The sequence below is a fragment of the Rhodnius prolixus genome, unplaced genomic scaffold, assembly GCF_049639745.1.
Source record: "Rhodnius prolixus isolate KJV_2025 unplaced genomic scaffold, Rpr scaffold_2, whole genome shotgun sequence".
Lineage (NCBI taxonomy): Eukaryota > Metazoa > Arthropoda > Insecta > Hemiptera > Reduviidae > Rhodnius > Rhodnius prolixus.
In genome coordinates this window covers 1,888,078-1,910,383 of record NW_027411592.1, presented here as the reverse complement: position 1 = coordinate 1,910,383, position 22,306 = coordinate 1,888,078, and the positions used below count along the sequence as shown (strand labels likewise).

Sequence of the window (22,306 nt, the reverse complement as noted above, 5' to 3'; positions counted from 1 at the left end):
ATTTGAAGTTAGGATTAGATTTAGATTTTTCTACAGTTTTCTATCAAGTCATCAAAGCGTTTAATTTAAACATGGTTTTGCTTATTTGTTAAGCCTCTCACTTTGGTTTTGAGCTTTTTTTCACGAAACATTATTATTAGCGGGGTTCAGGAGAATTTGAGGCGTCCGCCAATATTGGGGGTTTATTGAAACCACCTTTACAGAATAAATTATAAGCTCCACAAGAAAAAAAACAAAACAAAATAAAAATGTTTATTACGTAAAGATATTCCTTAAACAAAACTTACAGTTTTAGAACAAGAAGTATTCTTACAAAACAAACCCTCCAGTGGTTTACTTAACACCTTGTCATGTTATAATGAAAGTACTGCATATTCCAAATGATATGAAAATGTGTAAAACAGATATAGTAACTTCACAGAATAACAAATAGAAAATTCTATCCAAAAGTTAAAAAAACCTCCTTAACAAAAACTTACAAGGGTAAGTGTATATGTTAAGTATAAGGGTTGATTAAACGCCAAAAGGTATGTACCTAGATATTTCAAGTTAAATATTTCACTGTTTCAAACGTAACCAAAATTCAACTCTAAATATCTCGCTTTCTATTCGACAGATTTTTACGAATTTTATACAATTTTAGACAAAAGTGGTCTCCATATACAAATAAAATATAAACAAAATCTATCGAGTAGTTTCCGAGATATTTGAATTTAAGATTATCACTGTGTAAAACGAAAGCAAAGTTTAACTTTAAATATCTTGTTTTCTGCTCGATAGATTTTTACTAAATTTTACACAATTATAGAGAATAGTTGCCTACAAATACAAATAAAATATAAACAAAATCTATCAAATAGTTTACGGGATATTTGAATTTAAATTCTTCACTCTATAAAACGAGAGCAATTTTTAACTCTAAATATCTTGTTTTCTGCTCGATAGATTTTTACTAAATTTTACACAATTATTGAGAAAAGTGGTCTCCATACACAGGTGAAATATAAACAAAATCTATCGAGTAGTTTTTGAGATATTGGATCTAAAAGATTACATTGTTTCAAACGAAATCAAAATTTACCTCAAAATATCTCGTTTCCTACTCGACAGATTTTTACGAAATTTAATACAATTATAGAGAAAAGTAGTCTTCATATACAGATAAAATATAAACAAAATCTATCGAGTAATTTTCGAGATTTTTCAAGTTAAATATTTCACTGTTTCAAACGTAAACAAAACTCAACTCTAAATATCTCGCTTTCTATTCGACAGATTTTTACGAATTTTATACAATTTTAGACAAAAGTGGTCTCCATATACAAATAAAATATAAACAAAATCTATCAAGTAGTTTACAAGATATTTGAATTTAAAGTTTTCACTCTGTAAAACGAGAGCAAACTTTATCCCTAAATATCTTGTTTTCTGCTTGATAGATTTTTACTAAATTTTAAACAATTATAGAGAATAGTTGCCTACATATACACAAAAATATAAACAAAATCTATCTAGCAGTTTACGAGATATTTGAATTTAAAGTTTTCACTCTGTAAAACGAGAGCAAACTTTAACTCTAAATATCCTGTTTTCTGCTCGATAGATTTTTACTACATTTTACACAATTATAGAGAATAGTTGCCTACAAATACAAATAAAATATAAACAAAATCTATCGAGAAGTTTACGAGATATTTGAATTTAAAGATTTCACTCTGTAAAACGAGAGCAAACTTTATCCCTAAATATCTTGTTAAGATATTTAACAAGATATTTATCTTGTTTTCTGCTCGATAGATTTTTACTAAATTTTACACAATTATAGAGAATCGTTCCCTACATAGACAAATAAAATATAAACAAAATCTATCGAGTAGTTTACGAGATATTTGAAGTTAAATTTTTCACACTGTACAACGAAAGCAAACTATAACTCTAAATATCTCGTTTTCTGCTAGATAGATATTTACTAAATTTTACACAATTATAGAGAATAGTTGACTACATATACAAATAAAATATAAACCAAATCGGTCGATTAGTTTTCGAGATATTTGAATTAAACATTTTCACTCTGTAAAACGAGAGCAATCTTTAACTCTAAATATCTTGTTTTCTGATCTAAAGATTTTTACGATATTTTACACAATTATTGACAAAAGTGGTCTCCATACACAGGTGAAATATAAACAAAATCTATCGAGTAGTTTTTGAGATACTGGATGTTAAAGATTACATTGTTTTAAACGAAACCAAAATTTACCTCTAAATATCTCGTTTCCTACTCGACAGATTTTTACAAAATTTTATACATTTATAGACAAAAGCGGTCTCCATGTACAGATGAAATATAAACAAATTCGGTTTATTAGTTTTCGAGATATTTGAAGTTAAAGATTTCACTGTTTCAAACGAAACCTAAATTCTACTCTAAATATCTCGTTTCCTACTCGGCAGATTTTTACGAAATTTAATACAATTATAGAGAAAAGTGGTCTTCATTTACAGATGAAATATAAACAAAATCTGTCTAGTAGTTTTCAAGATATTTGAAGTTAAAGATTTCTTTATTTCAAACGAAACCAAAATTCAACTCAAATATCTCGTTTCCTACTCGACAGATTATTACGTTTTTTTTTACATTTATAGACAAAAGTGGTCTCCATATACAAATAAAATATAAACAAAATCTATCAAGTAGTTTACAAGATATTTGAATTTAAAGTTTTCACTCTGTAAAACGAGAGCAAACTTTATCCCTAAATATCTTGTTAAGATATTTAACAAGATATTTATCTTGTTTTCTGCTCGATAGATTTTTACTAAATTTTACACAATTATAGAGAATAGTTGCCTACAAATACAAATAAAATATAAACAAAATCTATCAAATAGTTTACGGGATATTTGAATTTAAATTCTTCACTCTATAAAACGAGAGCAATTTTTAACTCTAAATATCTTGTTTTCTGCTCGATAGATTTTTACTAAATTTTACACAATAATAGAGAACAGTTGCCTACATATACAAATAAAATATTAACAAAATCGATTGATTAGTTTTTGAGATATTTGAAGTTAAATTTTTCACACTTTAACTCAACTCAACAAAAGTCAACTCTAAATATCTCGTTTCCTACTCGACAGATTTTTAAGATATTTTATACATTTATAGACAAAAGTGGTCTCCATATACAGATAAAATATAAAAAAAATCGGTCTATTAGTTTTCGAGATATTTGAAGTTAAAGATTTCACTGTTTCAAACGAAACCAAAAGTCAACTCTAAATATCTCGTTTCCTACTCGACAGATTTTTACGTTATTTTTTACATTTATGGACAAAAGTGGTCTGCATATACAGTTAAAATATAAACAAAATCGGTCGATTTGTTTTCGAGATATTTGAAGTTAAAGATTACACTGTTTCAAACGAAACCAAAAATCAACTCTAAATATCTCGCTTTCTATTCGACAGATTTTTACGAATTTTATACAATTTTAGACAAAAGTGGTCTCCATATACAAATAAAATATAAACAAAATCTATCAAGTAGTTTACAAGATATTTGAATTTAAAGTTATCACTCTGTAAAACGAGAGCAAACTTTATCTCTAAATATCTTGTTTTCTGCTTGATAGATTTTTACTACATTTTACACAATTATAGAGAATAGTTGCCTACATATACACATAAAATATAAACAAAATCTATCGAGCAGTTTACGAGATATTTGAATTTAAAGTTTTCACTCTGTAAAACGAGAGCAAACTTTAACTCTAAATATCTTGTATTCTGCTCGATAGATTTTTACTAAATTTTACACAATTATAGAGAACAGTTGCCTACATATACAAATAAAATATAAACAAAATCGATTGATTAGTTTTTGAGATATTTGAAGTTAAATTTTTCACACTTTAACTCAACTCAACAAAAGTCAACTCTAAATATCTCGTTTCCTACTCGACAGATTTTTAAGATATTTTATACATTTATAGACAAAAGTGGTCTCCATATACAGATAAAATATAAAAAAAATCGGTCTATTAGTTTTCGAGATATTTGAAGTTAAAGACTTCACTGTTTCAAACGAAACCAAAAGTCAACTCTAAATATCTCGTTTCCTACTCGACAGATTTTTACGTTATTTTTTACATTTATGGACAAAAGTGGTCTGCATATACAGTTAAGATATAAACAAAATCGGTCGATTTGTTTTCGAGATATTTGAAGTTAAAGATTACACTGTTTCAAACGAAACCAAAAATCAACTCTAAATATCTCGCTTTCTATTCGACAGATTTTTATGAATTTTATACAATTTTAGACAAAAGTGGTCTCCATATACAAATAAAATATAAACAAAATCTATCAAGTAGTTTACAAGATATTTGAATTTAAAGTTTTCACTCTGTAAAACGAGAGCAAACTTAATCTCTAAATATCTTGTTTTCTGCTTGATAGATTTTTACTACATTTTACACAATTATAGAGAATAGTTGCCTACATATACACATAAAATATAAACAAAATCTATCGAGCAGTTTACGAGATATTTGAATTTAAAGTTTTCACTCTGTAAAACGAGAGCAAACTTTAACTCTAAATATCTTGTATTCTGCTCGATAGATTTTTACTAAATTTTACACAATTATAGAGAACAGTTGCCTACATATACAAATAAAATATAAACAAAATCGATTGATTAGTTTTTGAGATATTAGAAGTTAAATTTTTCACACTTTAACTCAACTCAACAAAAGTCAACTCTAAATATCTCGTTTCCTACTCGACAGATTTTTACGATATTTTATACATTTATAGACAAAAGTGGTCTCCTTATACAGTTAAAATATAAACAAAATCGGTCGATTTGTTTTCGAGATATTTGAAGTTAAAGATTACACTGTTCCAAACGAAACTAAAAGTCAACTCTAAATATCTCACTTTCTACTCGACAGATTTTTACGAATTTTATACAATTTTAGACAAAAGTGGTCTCCATATACAAATAAAATATAAACAAAATCTATCAAGTAGTTTACAAGATATTTGAATTTTAAAGTTTTCACTCTGTAAAACGAGAGCAAACTTTATCTCTAAATATCTTGTTTTCTGCTTGATAGATTTTTACTAAATTTTAAACAATTATAGAGAATAGTTGCCTACATATACACATAAAATATAAACAAAATCTATCGAGTAATTTTCGAGATTTTTCAAGTTAAATATTTCACTGTTTCAAACGTAACCAAAACTCAACTCTAAATATCTCGCTTTCTATTCGACAGATTTTTACGAATTTTATACAATTTTAGACAAAAGTGGTCTCCATATACAAATAAAATATAAACAAAATCTATCAAGTAGTTTACAAGATATTTGAATTTAAAGTTTTCACTCTGTAAAACGAGAGCAAACTTTATCCCTAAATATCTTGTTTTCTGCTTGATAGATTTTTACTAAATTTTAAACAATTATAGAGAATAGTTGCCTACATATACACAAAAATATAAACAAAATCTATCTAGCAGTTTACGAGATATTTGAATTTAAAGTTTTCACTCTATAAAACGAGAGAAAACTTTAACTCTAAATATCTTGTATTCTACACGATAGATTTTTACTAAATTTTACACAATTATAGAGAACAGTTGCCTACATATACAAATAAAATATAAACAAAATCGATTGATTAGTTTTTGAGATATTTGAAGTTAAATTTTTCACACTTTAACTCAACTCAACAAAAGTCAACTCTAAATATCTCGTTTCCTACTCGACAGATTTTTAAGATATTTTATACATTTATAGACAAAAGTGGTCTCCATATACAGATAAAATATAAAAAAAATCGGTCTATTAGTTTTCGAGATATTTGAAGTTAAAGATTTCACTGTTTCAAACGAAACCAAAAGTCAACTCTAAATATCTCGTTTCCTACTCGACAGATTTTTACGTTATTTTTTACATTTATGGACAAAAGTGGTCTGCATATACAGTTAAAATATAAACAAAATCGGTCGATTTGTTTTCGAGATATTTGAAGTTAAAGATTACACTGTTTCAAACGAAACCAAAAATCAACTCTAAATATCTCGCTTTCTATTCGACAGATTTTTACGAATTTTATACAATTTTAGACAAAAGTGGTCTCCATATACAAATAAAATATAAACAAAATCTATCAAGTAGTTTACAAGATATTTGAATTTAAAGTTTTCACTCTGTAAAACGAGAGCAAACTTTATCTCTAAATATCTTGTTTTCTGCTTGATAGATTTTTACTACATTTTACACAATTATAGAGAATAGTTGCCTACATATACACATAAAATATAAACAAAATCTATCGAGCAGTTTACGAGATATTTGAATTTAAAGTTTTCACTCTGTAAAACGAGAGCAAACTTTAACTCTAAATATCTTGTATTCTGCTCGATAGATTTTTACTAAATTTTACACAATTATAGAGAACAGTTGCCTACATATACAAATAAAATATAAACAAAATCGATTGATTAGTTTTTGAGATATTTGAAGTTAAATTTTTCACACTTTAACTCAACTCAACAAAAGTCAACTCTAAATATCTCGTTTCCTACTCGACAGATTTTTAAGATATTTTATACATTTATAGACAAAAGTGGTCTCCATATACAGATAAAATATAAAAAAAATCGGTCTATTAGTTTTCGAGATATTTGAAGTTAAAGACTTCACTGTTTCAAACGAAACCAAAAGTCAACTCTAAATATCTCGTTTCCTACACGACAGATTTTTACGTTATTTTTTACATTTATGGACAAAAGTGGTCTGCATATACAGTTAAAATATAAACAAAATCGGTCGATTTGTTTTCGAGATATTTGAAGTTAAAGATTACACTGTTTCAAACGAAACCAAAAATCAACTCTAAATATCTCGCTTTCTATTCGACAGATTTTTATGAATTTTATACAATTTTAGACAAAAGTGGTCTCCATATACAAATAAAATATAAACAAAATCTATCAAGTAGTTTACAAGATATTTGAATTTAAAGTTTTCACTCTGTAAAACGAGAGCAAACTTAAGCTCTAAATATCTTGTTTTCTGCTTGATAGATTTTTACTACATTTTACACAATTATAGAGAATAGTTGCCTACATATACACATAAAATATAAACAAAATCTATCGAGAAGTTTACGAGATATTTGAATTTAAAGTTTTCACTCTGTAAAACGAGAGCAAACTTTAACTCTAAATATCTTGTATTCTGCTCGATAGATTTTTACTAAATTTTACACAATTATAGAGAACAGTTGCCTACATATACAAATAAAATATAAACAAAATCGATTGATTAGTTTTTGAGATATTAGAAGTTAAATTTTTCACACTTTAACTCAACTCAACAAAAGTCAACTCTAAATATCTCGTTTCCTACTCGACAGATTTTTACGATATTTTATACATTTATAGACAAAAGTGGTCTCCATATACAGTTAAAATATAAACAAAATCGGTCGATTTGTTTTCGAGATATTTGAAGTTAAAGATTACACTGTTCCATACGAAACCAAAAGTCAACTCTAAATATCTCACTTTCTACTCGACAGATTTTTACGAATTTTATACAATTTTAGACAAAAGTGGTCTCCATATACAAATAAAGTATAAACAAAATCTATCAAGTAGTTTACAAGATATTTGAATTTTAAAGTTTTCACTCTGTAAAACGCGAGCAAACTTTATCTCTAAATATCTTGTTTTCTGCTTGATAGATTTTTACTAAATTTTAAACAATTATAGAGAATAGTTGCCTACATATACACATAAAATATAAACAAAATCTATCGAGTAATTTTCGAGATTTTTCAAGTTAAATATTTCACTGTTTCAAACGTAACCAAAACTCAACTCTAAATATCTCGCTTTCTATTCGACAGATTTTTACGAATTTTATACAATTTTAGACAAAAGTGGTCTCCATATACAAATAAAATATAAACAAAATCTATCAAGTAGTTTACAAGATATTTGAATTTAAAGTTTTCACTCTGTAAAACGAGAGCAAACTTTATCCCTAAATATCTTGTTTTCTGCTTGATAGATTTTTACTAAATTTTAAACAATTATAGAGAATAGTTGCCTACATATACACAAAAATATAAACAAAATCTATCTAGCAGTTTACGAGATATTTGAATTTAAAGTTTTCACTCTATAAAACGAGAGAAAACTTTAACTCTAAATATCTTGTATTCTGCACGATAGATTTTTACTAAATTTTACACAATTATAGAGAACAGTTGCCTACATATACAAATAAAATATAAACAAAATCGATTGATTAGTTTTTGAGATATTTGAAGTTAAATTTTTCACACTTTAACTCAACTCAACAAAAGTCAACTCTAAATATCTCGTTTCCTACTCGACAGATTTTTAAGATATTTTATACATTTATAGACAAAAGTGGTCTCCATATACAGATAAAATATAAAAAAAATCGGTCTATTAGTTTTCGAGATATTTGAAGTTAAAGACTTCACTGTTTCAAACGAAACCAAAAGTCAACTCTAAATATCTCGTTTCCTACTCGACAGATTTTTACGTTATTTTTTACATTTATGGACAAAAGTGGTCTGCATATACAGTTAAAATATAAACAAAATCGGTCGATTTGTTTTCGAGATATTTGAAGTTAAAGATTACACTGTTTCAAACGAAACCAAAAATCAACTCTAAATATCTCGCTTTCTATTCGACAGATTTTTACGAATTTTATACAATTTTAGACAAAAGTGGTCTCCATATACAAATAAAATATAAACAAAATCGGTCGATTTGTTTTCGAGATATTTGAAGTTAAAGATTACACTGTTTCAAACGAAACCAAAAATCAACTCTAAATATCTCGCTTTCTATTCGACAGATTTTTACGAATTTTATACAATTTTAGACAAAAGTGGTCTCCATATACAAATAAAATATAAACAAAATCGGTCGATTTGTTTTCGAGATATTTGAAGTTAAAGATTACACTGTTCCAAACGAAACCAAAAGTCAACTCTAAATATCTCGCTTTCTACTCGACAGATTTTTACGAATTTTATACAATTTTAGACAAAAGTGGTCTCCATATACAAATAAAATATAAACAAAATCTATCAAGTAGTTTACAAGATATTTGAATTTTAAAGTTTTCACTCTGTAAAACGAGAGCAAACTTTAACTCTAAATATCTTGTATTCTGCTCGATAAATTTTTACTAAATTTTACACAATTATAGAGAACAGTTGCCTACATATACAAATAAAATATAAACAAAATCGATTGATTAGTTTTTGAGATATTTGAAGTTAAATTTTTCACACTTTAACTCAACTCAACAAAAGTCAACTCTAAATATCTCGTTTCCTACTCGACAGATTTTTACGATATTTTTTACATTTATAGACAAAAGTGGTCTCCACATACAGATAAAATATAAACAAAATCGGTAGATTAGTTTTCGAGATATTTGAAGTTAAAGATTTCCACTGTTTCAAACGAAACCAAAATTAAACTCTAAATATCTCGTTTCCTACTCGACAGATTTTTACGTTATTTTTTACATTTATGGACAAAAGTGGTCTGCATATACAGTTAAAATATAAACAAAATCGGTCGATTTGTTTTCGAGATATTTGAAGTTAAAGATTACACTGTTTCAAACGAAACCAAAAGTCAACTCTAAATATCTTGTTTCCTACTCGACAGATTTTTACGATATTTTATACATTAATAGAGAAAAGTGGTCTCCATATACAGATAAAATATAAACAAAATCGGTCCATTAGTTTTCAAGATATTTGAAGTTAAAGATTTCACTGTTTCAAACGAAAACAAAAGTCAACTCTAAATATCTGGTTTCCTACTCGACAGATTTTTACGTTATTTTTTACATTTATGGACAAAAGTGGTCTGCATATACAGTTAAAATATAAACAAAATCTATCAAGTAGTTTACAAGATATTTGAATTTAAAGTTTTCATTCTGTAAAACGAGAGCAAACTTTATCTCTAAATATCTTGTTTTCAGCTTGATAGATTTCTACTAAATTTTAAACAATTATAGAGAATAGTTGCCTACATATACACATAAAATATAAACAAAATCTATCGAGCAGTTTACGAGATATTTGAATTTAAAGTTTTCACTCTGTAAAACGAGAGCAAACTTTAACTTTAAATATCTTGTTTTCTGCTCGATAGATTTTTACTACATTTTACACAATTATAGAGAATAGTTGCCTACATATACACATAAAATATAAACAAAATCTATCGAGCAGTTTACGAGATATTTGAATTTAAAGTTTTCACTCTGTAAAACGAGAGCAAACATTAACTCTAAATAACTTGTTTTCTGCTCGATAGATTTTGACTACATTTTACACAATTATAGAGAATAGTTGCCTACAAATACAAATAAAATACAAACAAAATCTATCGAGAAGTTTACGAGATATTTGAATTTAAAGATTTCACTCTGTAAAACGAGAGCAAACTTTAACTCTAAATATCTTGTTTTCTGCTCGATAGATATTTACTACATTTTACACAATTATAGAGAATAGTTGCCTACATATACACATAAAATATAAACAAAATCTATCGAGAAGTTTACGAGATATTTGAATTTAAAGATTTCACTCTGTAAAACGAGAGCAAACTTTAACTCTAAATATCTTGTATTCTGCTCGATAGATTTTTACTAAATTTTACACAATTATAGAGAACAGTTGCCTACATATACAAATAAAATATAAACAAAATCGATTGATTAGTTTTTGAGATATTAGAAGTTAAGTTTTTCACACATTAACTCAACTCAACAAAAGTCAACTCTAAATATCTCGTTTCCTACTCGACAGATTTTTAAGATATTTTATACATTTATAGACAAAAGTGGTCTCCATATACAGATAAAATATAAACAAAATCGGTCTATTAGTTTTCGAGATATTTGAAGTTAAAGATTTCACTGTTTCAAACGAAACCAAAAGTCAACTCAAAATATCTCGTTTCCTACTCGACAGATTTTTACGTTATTTTTTACATTTATGGACAAAAGTGGTCTGCATATACAGTTAAAATATAAACAAAATCGGTCGATTTGTTTTCGAGATATTTGAAGTTAAAGATTACACTGTTTCAAACGAAACCAAAAATCAACTCTAAATATCTCGCTTTCTATTCGACAGATTTTTACCAATTTTATACAATTTTAGACAAAAGTGGTCTCCATATACAAATAAAATATAAACAAAATCTATCAAGTAGTTTACAAGATATTTGAATTTAAAGTTTTCACTCTGTAAAACGAGAGCAAACTTTATCTCTAAATATCTTGTTTTCAGCTTGATAGATTTCTACTAAATTTTAAACAATTATAGAGAATAGTTGCCTACATATACACATAAAATATAAACAAAATCTATCGAGCAGTTTACGAGATATTTGAATTTAAAGTTTTCACTCTGTAAAACGAGAGCAAACTTTAACTTTAAATATCTTGTTTTCTGCTCGATAGATATTTACTACATTTTACACAATTATAGAGAATAGTTGCCTACATATACACATAAAATATAAACAAAATCTATCGAGCAGTTTACGAGATATTTGAATTTAAAGTTTTCACTCTGTAAAACGAGAGCAAATTTTAACTCTAAATATCTTGTTTTCTGCTCGATAGATTTTTACTACATTTTACACAATTATAGAGAATAGTTGCCTACAAATACAAATAAAATATAAACAAAATCTATCGAGAAGTTTACGAGATATTTGAATTTAAAGATTTCACTCTGTAAAACGAGAGCAAACTTTAACTCTAAATATCTTGTTTTCTGCTCGATAGATATTTACTACATTTTACACAATTATAGAGAATAGTTGCCTACATATACACATAAAATATAAACAAAATCTATCGAGAAGTTTACGAGATATTTGAATTTAAAGATTTCACTCTGTAAAACGAGAGCAAACTTTAACTCTAAATATCTTGTATTCTGCTCGATAGATTTTTACTAAATTTTACACAATTATAGAGAACAGTTGCCTACATATACAAATAAAATATAAACAAAATCGATTGATTAGTTTTTGAGATATTAGAAGTTAAGTTTTTCACACATTAACTCAACTCAACAAAAGTCAACTCTAAATATCTCGTTTCCTACTCCACAGATTTTTAAGATATTTTATACATTTATAGACAAAAGTGGTCTCCATATACAGATAAAATATAAACAAAATCGGTCTATTAGTTTTCGAGATATTTGAAGTTAAAGATTTCACTGTTTCAAACGAAACCAAAAGTCAACTCAAAATATCTCGTTTCCTACTCGACAGATTTTTACGTTATTTTTTACATTTATGGACAAAAGTGGTCTGCATATACAGTTAAAATATAAACAAAATCGGTCGATTTGTTTTCGAGATATTTGAAGTTAAAGATTACACTGTTTCAAACGAAACCAAAAATCAACTCTAAATATCTCGCTTTCTATTCGACAGATTTTTACCAATTTTATACAATTTTAGACAAAAGTGGTCTCCATATACAAATAAAATATAAACAAAATCTATCAAGTAGTTTACAAGATATTTGAATTTAAAGTTTTCACTCTGTAAAACGAGAGCAAACTTTATCTCTAAATATCTTGTTTTCAGCTTGATAGATTTCTACTAAATTTTAAACAATTATAGAGAATAGTTGCCTACATATACACATAAAATATAAACAAAATCTATCGAGCAGTTTACGAGATATTTGAATTTAAAGTTTTCACTCTGTAAAACGAGAGCAAACTTTAACTTTAAATATCTTGTTTTCTGCTCGATAGATTTTTACTACATTTTACACAATTATAGAGAATAGTTGCCTACATATACACATAAAATATAAACAAAATCTATCGAGCAGTTTACGAGATATTTGAATTTAAAGTTTTCACTCTGTAAAACGAGAGCAAATTTTAACTCTAAATATCTTGTTTTCTGCTCGATAGATTTTTACTACATTTTACACAATTATAGAGAATAGTTGCCTACAAATACAAATAAAATATAAACAAAATCTATCGAGAAGTTTACGAGATATTTGAATTTAAAGATTTCACTCTGTAAAACGAGAGCAAACTTTAACTCTAAATATCTTGTTTTCTGCTCGATAGATATTTACTACATTTTACACAATTATAGAGAATAGTTGCCTACATATACACATAAAATATAAACAAAATCTATCGAGAAGTTTACGAGATATTTGAATTTAAAGATTTCACTCTGTAAAACGAGAGCAAACTTTAACTCTAAATATCTTGTATTCTGCTCGATAGATTTTTACTAAATTTTTTACATTTATAGACAAAAGTGGTCTCCATATACAGATAAAATATAAACAAAATCGGTAGATTAGTTTTCGAGATATTAGAAGTTAAGTTTTTCACACATTAACTCAACTCAACAAAAGTCAACTCTAAATATCTCGTTTCGTACTCGACAGATTTTTACGATATTTTATACATTTATAGACAAAAGTGGTCTCCATATACAGTTAAAATATAAACAAAATCGGTCGATTTGTTTTCGAGATATTTGAAGTTAAAGATTACACTGTTCCAAACGAAACCAAAAGTCAACTCTAAATATCTCGCTTTCTACTCGACAGATTTTTACGAATTTTATACAATTTTAGACAAAAGTGGTCTCCATATACAAATAAAATATAAACAAAATCTATCAAGTAGTTTACAAGATATTTGAATTTTAAAGTTTTCAATCTGTAAAACGAGAGCAAACTTTATCTCTAAATATCTTGTTTTCTGCTTGATAGATTTTTACTAAATTTTAAACAATTATAGAGAATAGTTGCCTACATATACACATAAAATATAAACAAAATCTATCGAGCATTTTACGAGATATTTGAATTTAAAGTTTTCACGCTGTAAAACGAGAGCAAACTTTAACTCTAAATATCTTGTATTCTGCTCGATAGATTTTTACTAAATTTTACACAATTATAGAGAACAGTTGCCTACATATACAAATAAAATATAAACAAAATCGATTGATTAGTTTTTGAGATATTAGAAGTTAAGTTTTTCACACATTAACTCAACTCAACAAAAGTCAACTCTAAATATCTCGTTTCCTACTCGACAGATTTTTAAGATATTTTATACATTTATAGACAAAAGTGGTCTCCATATACAGATAAAATATAAACAAAATCGGTCTATTAGTTTTCGAGATATTTGAAGTTAAAGATTTCACTGTTTCAAACGAAACCAAAAGTCAACTCAAAATATCTCGTTTCCTACTCGACAGATTTTTACGTTATTTTTTACATTTATGGACAAAAGTGGTCTGCATATACAGTTAAAATATAAACAAAATCGGTCGATTTGTTTTCGAGATATTTGAAGTTAAAGATTACACTGTTTCAAACGAAACCAAAAATCAACTCTAAATATCTCGCTTTCTATTCGACAGATTTTTACCAATTTTATACAATTTTAGACAAAAGTGGTCTCCATATACAAATAAAATATAAACAAAATCTATCAAGTAGTTTACAAGATATTTGAATTTAAAGTTTTCACTCTGTAAAACGAGAGCAAACTTTATCTCTAAATATCTTGTTTTCAGCTTGATAGATTTCTACTAAATTTTAAACAATTATAGAGAATAGTTGCCTACATATACACATAAAATATAAACAAAATCTATCGAGCAGTTTACGAGATATTTGAATTTAAAGTTTTCACTCTGTAAAACGAGAGCAAACTTTAACTTTAAATATCTTGTTTTCTGCTCGATAGATTTTTACTACATTTTACACAATTATAGAGAATAGTTGCCTACATATACACATAAAATATAAACAAAATCTATCGAGCAGTTTACGAGATATTTGAATTTAAAGTTTTCACTCTGTAAAACGAGAGCAAATTTTAACTCTAAATATCTTGTTTTCTGCTCGATAGATTTTTACTACATTTTACACAATTATAGAGAATAGTTGCCTACAAATACAAATAAAATATAAACAAAATCTATCGAGAAGTTTACGAGATATTTGAATTTAAAGATTTCACTCTGTAAAACGAGAGCAAACTTTAACTCTAAATATCTTGTTTTCTGCTCGATAGATATTTACTACATTTTACACAATTATAGAGAATAGTTGCCTACATATACACATAAAATATAAACAAAATCTATCGAGAAGTTTACGAGATATTTGAATTTAAAGATTTCACTCTGTAAAACGAGAGCAAACTTTAACTCTAAATATCTTGTTTTCAGCTTGATAGATTTTTACTAAATTTTAAACAATTATAGAGAATAGTTGCCTACATATACACATAAAATATAAACAAAATCTATCGAGCAGTTTACGAGATATTTGAATTTAAAGTTTTCACTCTGTAAAACGAGAGCAAACTTTAACTTTAAATATCTTGTTTTCTGCTCGATAGATTTTTACTACATTTTACACAATTATAGAGAATAGTTGCCTACATATACACATAAAATATAAACAAAATCTATCGAGCAGTTTACGAGATATTTGAATTTAAAGTTTTCACTCTGTAAAACGAGAGCAAATTTTAACTCTAAATATCTTGTTTTCTGCTCGATAGATTTTTACTACATTTTACACAATTATAGAGAATAGTTGCCTACAAATACAAATAAAATATAAACAAAATCTATCGAGAAGTTTACGAGATATTTGAATTTAAAGATTTCACTCTGTAAAACGAGAGCAAACTTTAACTCTAAATATCTTGTTTTCTGCTCGATAGATATTTTCTACATTTTACACAATTATAGAGAATAGTTGCCTACATATACACATAAAATATAAACAAAATCTATCGAGAAGTTTACGAGATATTTGAATTTAAAGATTTCACTCTGTAAAACGAGAGCAAACTTTAACTCTAAATATCTTGTATTCTGCTCGATAGATTTTTACTAAATTTTTTACATTTATAGACAAAAGTGGTCTCCATATACAGATAAAATATAAACAAAATCGGTAGATTAGTTTTCGAGATATTAGAAGTTAAGTTTTTCACACATTAACTCAACTCAACAAAAGTCAACTCTAAATATCTCGTTTCGTACTCGACAGATTTTTACGATATTTTATACATTTATAGACAAAAGTGGTCTCCATATACAGTTAAAATATAAACAAAATCGGTCGATTTGTTTTCGAGATATTTGAAGTTAAAGATTACACTGTTCCAAACGAAACCAAAAGTCAACTCTAAATATCTCGCTTTCTACTCGACAGATTTTTACGAATTTTATACAATTTTAGACAAAAGTGGTCTCCATATACAAATAAAATATAAACAAAATCTATCAAGTAGTTTACAAGATATTTGAATTTTAAAGTTTTCAATCTGTAAAACGAGAGCAAACTTTATCTCTAAATATCTTGTTTTCTGCTTGATAGATTTTTACTAAATTTTACACAATTATAGAGAATAGTTGCCTACATATACACATAAAATATAAACAAAATCTATCGAGCATTTTACGAGATATTTGAATTTAAAGTTTTCACGCTGTAAAACGAGAGCAAACTTTAACTCTAAATATCTTGTATTCTGCTCGATAAATTTTTACTAAATTTTACACAATTATAGAGAACAGTTGCCTACATATACAAATAAAATATAAACAAAATCGATTGATTAGTTTTTGAGATATTTGAAGTTAAATTTTTCACACTTTAACTCAACTCAACAAAAGTCAACTCTAAATATCTCGTTTCCTACTCGACAGATTTTTACGATATTTTTTACATTTATAGACAAAAGTGGTCTCCACATACAGATAAAATATAAACAAAATCGGTAGATTAGTTTTCGAGATATTTGAAGTTAAAGATTTCCACTGTTTCAAACGAAACCAAAATTAAACTCTAAATATCTCGTTTCCTACTCGACAGATTTTTACGATATTTTATACATTTATAGAGAAAAGTGGTCTCCATATACAGATAAAATATAAACAAAATCGGTCCATTAGTTTTCGAGATATTTGAAGTTAAAGATTTCACTATTTCAAACGAAACCAAAAGTCAACTCTAAATATCTCGTTTCCTACTTGACAGATTTTTACGTTATTTTTTACATTTATGGACAAAAGTGGTCTGCATATACAGTTAAAATATAAACAAAATCTATCGAGAAGTTTACGAGATATTTGAATTTAAAGATTTCACTCTGTAAAACGAGAGCAAACTTTACCCCTAAATATCTTGTTTTCTGCTCGATAGATTTTTACTACATTTTACACAATTATAGAGAATAGTTGCCTACAAATTCAAATAAAATATAAACAAAATCTATCGAGAAGTTTACGTGATATTTGAATTTAAAGATTTCACTCTGTAAAACGAGAGCAAACTTTACCCCTAAATATCTTGTATTCTGCTCGATAGATTTTTACTAAATTTTACACAATTATAGAGAACAGTTGCCTATATCTACAAATAAAATATAAACAAAATCGATTGATTAGTTTTTGAGATATTAGAAGTTAAATTTTTCACACTTTAACTCAACTCAACAAAAGTCAACTCTAAATATCTCGTTTCATACTCGACAGATTTTTACGATATTTTATACATTTATAGACAAAAGTGGTCTCCATATACAGTTAAAATATAAACAAAATCGGTCGATTTGTTTTCGAGATATTTGAAGTTAAAGATTACACTGTTTCAAACGAAACCAAAAGTGAACTCTAAATATCTCGCTTTCTATTCGACAGATTTTTACGAATTTTATACAATTTTAGACAAAAGTGGTCTCCATATACAAATAAAATATAAAAATCTATCAAGTAGTTTACAAGATATTTGAATTTTAAAGTTTTCACTCTGTAAAACGAGAGCAAACTTTATCTCTAAATATCTTGTTTTTTGCTGGACAGATTTTTACTAAATTTTAAACAATTATAGAGAATAGTTGCCTACATATACACATAAAATATAAACAAAATCTATCGAGCATTTTACGAGATATTTGAATTTAAAGTTTTCACGCTGTAAAACGAGAGCAAACTTTAACTCTAAATATCTTGTATTCTGCTCGATAAATTTTTACTAAATTTTACACAATTATAGAGAACAGTTGCCTACATATACAAATAAAATATAAACAAAATCGATTGATTAGTTTTTGAGATATTTGAAGTTAAATTTTTCACACTTTAACTCAACTCAACAAAAGTCAGCTCTAAATATCTCGTTTCCTACTCGACAGATTTTTACGATATTTTATACATTTATAGACAAAAGTGGTCTCCATATGCAGATAAAATATAAACAAAATCGGTCGATTAGTTTTCGAGATATTTGAAGTTAAAGATTTCCACTGTTTCAAACGAAACCAAAATTAAACTCTAAATATCTCGTTTCCTACTCGACAGATTTTTACTTTATTTTTTCATTTATGGACAAAAGTGGTCTGCATATACAGTTAAAATATAAACAAAATCGGTCGATTAGTTTTCGAGATATTTGAAGTTAAAGATTACACAGTTTCAAACGAAACCAAAATTCTACTCTAAATATCTCGTTTCCTATTCGGCAGATTTTTACGAAATTTAATACAATTATAGAGAAAAGTGGTCTTCATTTACAGATGAAATATAAACAAAATCTATCTAGTAGTTTTCAAGATATTTGAAGTTAAAGATTTCTTTATTTCAAACGAAACCAAAATTCAACTCAAATATCTTGTTTCCTACTCGACAGATTATTACGATATTTTTTACATTTATAGACAAAAGTGGTCTGCATATACAGTAAAAATATAAACAAAATCGGTCGATTAGTTTTCGAGATATTTGAAGTTAAAGATTACACAGTTTCAAACGAAACCAAAATTCTACTCTAAATATCTCGTTTCCTACTCGGCAGATTTTTACGAAATTTAATACAATTATAGAGAAAAGTGGTCTTCATATGGAGATGAAATATAAACAAAATCTATCGAGTAGTTTTCAAGATATTTGAAGTTAAAGATTTCTTTAACTCAACTCAACAAAAGTCAACTCAAATATCTTGTTTCCTACTCCACAGATTATTACGATATTTTTTACATTTATAGACAAAAGTGGTCTGCATATACAGTAAAAATATAAACAAAATCGGTCGATTAGTTTTCGAGATATTTGAAGTTAAAGATTACACAGTTTCAAACGAAACCAAAATTCTACTCTAAATATCTCGTTTCCTACTCGGCTGATTTTTACGAAATTTAATACAATTATAGAGAAAAGTGGTCTTCATATGGAGATGAAATATAAACAAAATCTATCGAGTAGTTTTCAAGATATTTGAAGTTAAAGATTTCTTTATTTCAAACGAAACCAAAATTCAACTCAAATATCTTGTTTCCTACTCGACAGATTATTACGATATTTTTTACATTTATAGACAAAAGTGGTCTCCATATACAGATAAAATATAAACAAAATCGGTAGATTAGTTTTCGAGATATTTGAAGTTAAAGATTACACAGTTTCAAACGAAACCAAAATTCTACTCTAAATATCTCGTTTCCTATTCGGCAGATTTTTACGAAATTTAATACAATTATAGAGAAAAGTGGTCTTCATATGGAGATGAAATATAAACAAAATCTATCGAGTAGTTTTCAAGATATTTGAAGTTAAAGATTTCTTTAACTCAACTCAACAAAAGTCAACTCAAATATCTTGTTTCCTACTCCACAGATTATTACGATATTTTTTACATTTATAGACAAAAGTGGTCTGCATATACAGTAAAAATATAAACAAAATCGGTCGATTAGTTTTCGAGATATTTGAAGTTAAAGATTACACAGTTTCAAACGAAACCAAAATTCTACTCTAAATATCTCGTTTCCTACTCGGCAGATTTTTACGAAATTTAATACAATTATAGAGAAAAGTGGTCTTCATATGGAGATGAAATATAAACAAAATCTATCGAGTAGTTTTCAAGATATTTGAAGTTAAAGATTTCTTTATTTCAAACGAAACCAAAATTCAACTCAAATATCTTGTTTCCTACTCGACAGATTATTACGATATTTTTTACATTTATAGACAAAAGTGGTCTCCATATAGAGATAAAATATAAACAAAATCGGTAGATTAGTTTTCGAGATATTTGAAGTTAACGATTTCCACTGTTTCAAACGAAACCAAAATTAAACTCTAAATATCTCGTTTCCTACTCGACAGATTTTTACGTTATTTTTTACATTTTTGGACAAAAGTGGTCTGCATATACAGTTAAAATATAAACAAAATCGGTCGATTTGTTTTCGAGATATTTGAAGTTAAAGATTACACTGTTTCAAACGAAACCAAAAGTCAACTCTAAATATCTCGTTTCCTACTCGACAGATTTTTGCGATATTTTATACATTTATAGGCAAAAGTGGTCTTCATTTACAGATGAAATATAAAGAAAATCTATCGAGTAGTTTTCAAGATATTTGAAGTTAAAGATTTCTTTATTTCAAACGAAACCAAAATTCAACTCAAATATCTTGTTTCCTACTCGACAGATTATTACGATATTTTTTACATTTATAGACAAAAGTGGTCTCCATATACAGATAATATATAAACAAAATCGGTAGATTAGTTTTCGAGATATTTGAAGTTAAAGATTTCCACTGTTTCAAACGAAACCAAAATTAAACTCTAAATATCTCGTTTCCTACTCGACAGATTTTTACGTTATTTTTTACATTTATGGACAAAAGTGGTCTGCATATACAGTTAAAATATAAACAAAATCGGTCGATTTGTTTTCGAGATATTTGAAGTTAAAGATTACACTGTTTCAAACGAAACCAAAAGTCAACTCTAAATATCTCGTTTCCTACTCGACAGATTTTTGCGATATTTTATACATTTATAGGCAAAAGTGGTCTGCATATACAGTAAAAATATAAACAAAATCGGTCGATTAGTTTTCGAGATATTTGAAGTTAAAGATTACACAGTTTCAAACGAAACCAAAATTTACCTCTAAATATCTCGTTTCCTACTCGACAGATTTTTACGAAATGTAATACAATTCTAGAGAAAAGTGGTCTTCATATGGAGATGAAATATAAACAAAATCTATCGAGTAGTTTTCAAGATATTTGAAGTTAAAGATTACACAGTTTCAAACGAAACCAAAATTTACCTCTAAATATCTCGTTTCCTACTCGACAGATTTTTACGAAATGTAATACAATTCTAGAGAAAAGTGGTCTTCATATGGAGATGAAATATAAACAAAATCTATCGAGTAGTTTTCAAGATATTTGAAGTTAAAGATTACACAGTTTCAAACGAAACCAAAATTTACCTCTAAATATCTCGTTTCCTACTCGACAGATTTTTACGAAATGTAATACAATTCTAGAGAAAAGTGGTCTTCATATGGAGATGAAATATAAACAAAATCTATCGAGTAGTTTTCGAGATATTTGAAGTTAAAGATTACACAGTTTCAAACGAAACCAAAATTTACCTCTAAATATCTCGTTTCCTACTCGACAGATTTTTACGAAATGTAATACAATTCTAGAGAAAAGTGGTCTTCATATGGAGATGAAATATAAACAAAATCTATCGAGTAGTTTTCGAGATATTTGAAGTTAAAGATTACACAGTTTCAAACGAAACCAAAATTTACCTCTAAATATCTCGTTTCCTACTCGACAGATTTTTACGAAATGTAATACAATTCTAGAGAAAAGTGGTCTTCATATGGAGATGAAATATAAACAAAATCTATCGAGTAGTTTTCAAGATATTTGAAGTTAAAGATTACACAGTTTCAAACGAAACCAAAATTTACCTCTAAATATCTCGTTTCCTACTCGACAGATTTTTACGAAATGTAATACAATTCTAGAGAAAAGTGGTCTTCATATGGAGATGAAATATAAACAAAATCTATCGAGTAGTTTTCAAGATATTTGAAGTTAAAGATTTTTTTGTTTCAAACGAAAGCAAAATTCAACTCAAATATCTCGTTTCCTATTCGACTACCACTGGGGAGATCGTTTTAAATAATGATTATAGTGTAGTTTCCCTAACTATCTTCAATAAAAATTTGTTTGGGAAAGCGTTTAGAATAAAATAGAAAGATATTTGTACGTAAATAAGAAAAGTATGCGTCGATTTGAGTACTTCTTTTTACGGGATGTAAGAAAAATAATCTGTGA

At 26.9% G+C, this 22,306-nt stretch overlaps 1 protein-coding gene across 1 annotated transcript in view; it reads left to right on the top strand.

The window, feature by feature from the left end:
• LOC141448742 (methanethiol oxidase) overlaps positions 1-22,306 on the top strand; it is a 34,512-nt gene that overhangs the window by 9,767 nt on the left and 2,439 nt on the right. The window lies entirely within an intron of this gene.